The sequence below is a fragment of the Carlito syrichta genome, unplaced genomic scaffold, assembly GCF_000164805.1.
Source record: "Carlito syrichta isolate Samal-C Ts95f unplaced genomic scaffold, Tarsius_syrichta-2.0.1 Scaffold317588, whole genome shotgun sequence".
Taxonomy (NCBI): domain Eukaryota; kingdom Metazoa; phylum Chordata; class Mammalia; order Primates; family Tarsiidae; genus Carlito; species Carlito syrichta.
In genome coordinates, this window is record NW_007261684.1 from 1 (window position 1) to 3,714 (window position 3,714).

The 3,714-nt window shown below is 39.0% G+C and overlaps 1 pseudogene; it reads right to left on the reverse strand.

Moving 5' to 3' along the window:
* Positions 1-1,753: 1,753 nt before the first annotated feature.
* LOC103277382 lies at positions 1,754-3,514 on the reverse strand (annotated as a pseudogene).
* Between the last annotated feature and the right edge of the window lie 200 nt (positions 3,515-3,714).

A 3,714-nucleotide genomic window follows, 5' to 3' on the forward strand; every position in this document is an offset into this window, starting at 1 on the left:
CCAGGTCGTGAACCCATGGGCTCAGGCAATCCGCTTACCTCAGCCTCCCAAAGTGCAGGATTACAGGCTGAACCACCGAGCCCTGCTGCCATTTGATGTTAAGAATAGTGTAATACATAATACTAAATAAGTTGGCATGTCCTGAAGTGAAGAGTAAAAAAAAAAAATGCACTCCAAGGTAGTTCCATACAGACTTTTACAGACACACCTCAAGTGTTAACATACAATTTTCACATTAATTACATAATGGGAAAAATCAACTTATAAATTCCAACTTACCTTTTGTTGAACATGTTTAGCTAAATTATTTGCATAAAGTCTATAGTTTGGTTCACCAGGTTCATAACTTCTGAAAATTTAAAGTGTTTCCATTTCCTGTTTAAAAACAAAACAAGAATATATCTTTTATTATCAATTTAATAATGGCTGCCTTAAAATCAAAGATCAATAATTTATTTATTCGAGGCAATGATAAAACTTACAGTTGAACTTTTAAACAGAAAGAACCCTAAAACTAATAGGTAATATAAAAAGTTGAATTTTTTTTTTGAGTTGGAGTCTCACTCTGTCACCCAGACTGGAGTGCAGTGGCACTTATTTAGTATTGCAATTTAGTATTAATTATTTTAATTAAATTAATATTTTTATAGCTGGACTTCTCTGGTAGTACACACAGATTTGGGGGGTATGTATTAATATCCTTGGGTAGCCATAACAAAGTACCACACACAGTGAGTGGCTAACACAGATTTATTGTCTCATAGCTCTGGAGGCCAAGTCTGAAATCAAGGTTTGGCAGGGTTGGTTCCTTCTGAGGGCTGTGAGGAGAGATCTGGTCCATGTCTCTTCCACAGCATCTGCTGATTTACCAGCAATCTTTGGCCTTCCTCAGGTGTGGCAGCCTAACCCCAATTTCTCCCCTTCTCTTCACATAGTTTATTCTCTGAGTGTCTAGGTCCAAATTGTTCCTTTTTATGAGGCCACCTGTCATTGGATCAAAGCCTGCCTTTTTCCGGTATAACCTTATTGTTTTTTTCTGGCTTCTTTATTTGTTTTTTTTCTTGTTTAAACTCACGGCCTTAAATTTATTTTTGGAAGATATGTTGACCTTTCATCAGAAAAACAGATCTGCTGGCTCCAGCGATCCTTCCGCCTCAGCCTTCCAAGTAGCTGGAACTACAGGCACACACCACTACGCCCGGCTAATTTTTTGATTTATTGTAGAGATGAGGTCTTGCCAAGTTGCCCAGGTGGGTCTCGAACCCACGGGCTCACGCAATTCACTCACCTCAGCCTCCCAAAGCGTGGGATTACAGGGTGAGCCACTGAGCCCGGCTAAAAAGTTGACTTTTGAATTAATTTTTTTTTTCAAAATGAAACCTTCAAGTGACAATACAGAATGACAAAAATTATGGGCTTATGATGTAAGTCCATTATGTGCCTTAATGCAACAGATACTTTCTTTCAAAAGCAGTAGTATTTTCTTTAAGCAAAAAGATAACTTCATTAGTAGGTCTTTTAAAAAGTGAAAACCAAGTTTAACTAAATTTTGATATGATTGTCTGAAAGCTAGTTTTAATTTCTTTTTCATAGTTAAACAGATATAATAGTGACAGTCTACAATAAGAGATTGAGTGATTTTTTGTGTTGTTTTGGTGAATGGCAAATATAAAATAAAAAATTGTATCCAGGCTGGTAACAAGATTTTTCATGCATCACAACATGAGCAGAATACATAGTTGGAAAATGAGGATCAGACACACTCTTCTGCAGACATAAAAAGAGGATTGATATACCCAAAACCTTCGAATTCGGATTGATCAATCTTCCTTACAGTGTCATCGCCATCTGGAGTGAACTGAACAGGTTCATTAGTAAACTGAGCATCAAAGTTTTCTAAACTATATTCCCCAGAAATATTTGGCTTAAAGGGAGGTACCACCTGCTTTTGCTCCATTTTCTCTCAATCAACATTTTAGAAGAATGGGTGTCCCTGAATCATCAGAAAATCCGTTTGTGGGTGACAACCCCATAGTTCCTTTGGGTCCTTGTTGAGAAAACTTTTCAGGATACTTGCAGCTTTTACAGAGAGAAAACATGGTATGTGAATTTTGTTTTTCCAAAATAACTTGGAAGAGATAATCCTCTGAGTTCTGATCAGGGTTATCAGAGCTCCCAACAATATCAAGTGGAGACCTTCCTGCCATCATTTCATCACTCCAAGAGCCCACCAGTCAACACTGAAACCATAATCTTCGCCTCTTAAAATCTCAGGAGCGATGTAATTAGGAGTGCCACACAAGGTGCTGGTTGTATCTCCTGGCAGTAATCCTTCCTTACACATGCCATAGTCAGTGAGCTTAATGTACCCTTTGGAGTTCAGTGATATATTGCCTAATTTTAAGTCTCTTTAAGTTATTCCTCACTCATGAAGATAATTTAATGCTAGACTGATTTCTACAGAGTGAAACCTAGCATGTTCTTCAAGAAGTTTTATCTGTCATTGCATATGAAATGTTAGATCTCCTCCACTTACATACCCTATAACAAAGCAGTCTGTTTTCTGTGTGAAAACAAGAATGCATCCTGACAAGAAAAGGATGATTGGATGCTCTCTCAAATACATGCTTCTCTGTCTGCACCCAACCAATACCTTCATCATCATTGGCAAGCTCTTTCTTCACAACTTTCATTGCATAAATGCGATCTGCCTTTTTTAGTTGAACCAACAGTACTTTGGCATAACTTCCCCTTCCTATTACCCGGAGCAAATCAAAACTCTGAAAATCTAAACTGGATGAAGCTTTGCCACTTTCCCTCGTGTTCATTGCCTCCTTTACCTCACCAACTTGGTCTAAGCTCTCGTGACTTGTCTGTGCAAGCTCTTAATAAGTGAATGATCCATGGGCACCATTGGTTCTGGTGGCAAAGAATGCCACCCACATTGAATTGTGACAAGTTTATGACACTTCTTATGGACCAGGAGTTTGCAGTTGATGCACATACATACCCTGCATTCGAGTCCCTATATTCAGTCTGTGCAGATAGCACAGTGAGCTCACCTATTGAATCACTTGGCTTGGAAATTGTGGCCATTTGCACAATGAAACTTTCTCTAGTGACATGCACCTCGGTGATAGATGGATTTATCTTCTCCTGGACAGGCATTCTTGGACATTCTGGTGCATAAGGGAATACATGGATCAAGAGTTCAGAATCCTTGTTTAGTGCTTGTAAAGCCTAAAAGATCGCTTCTGACTCCAACTGAGATGATACTGTACAGGGATCTCTTTTCTCATTTATGCACTTCATGGTGAAAAAGTTGTTATTGTCAAAAGAACACAAGTCTCGAGCCTCACTGCAAAGGCCCTCAAAGGAGACAGAAGGTTCAAAATGTGTTATCATGATATCCCCGCAATAGTAGGGCTTTCCCCCAGACCTGGTGAGTGTGGTCACCGCTGCTACAACCAGCCACCATGTGCGACATGGTGCAGCTGTCTTTCGGGGTCTGCATCTCCTCCCACCTCGACATTCAGTCTGGGGCCCGGAGGCCTCTGCCCTACGCCAGTTTTTCAAAGAACACTACAGTAATGTTCAAATATAACTATTAAATAGAATAAACCTTATGAAAATGTTAAAACAATAAAATTAGCAACAATGTTACAAATGGTTATAAAAATGCTCATTAAAAATCTGAGTTGGAGAAGATTGCCT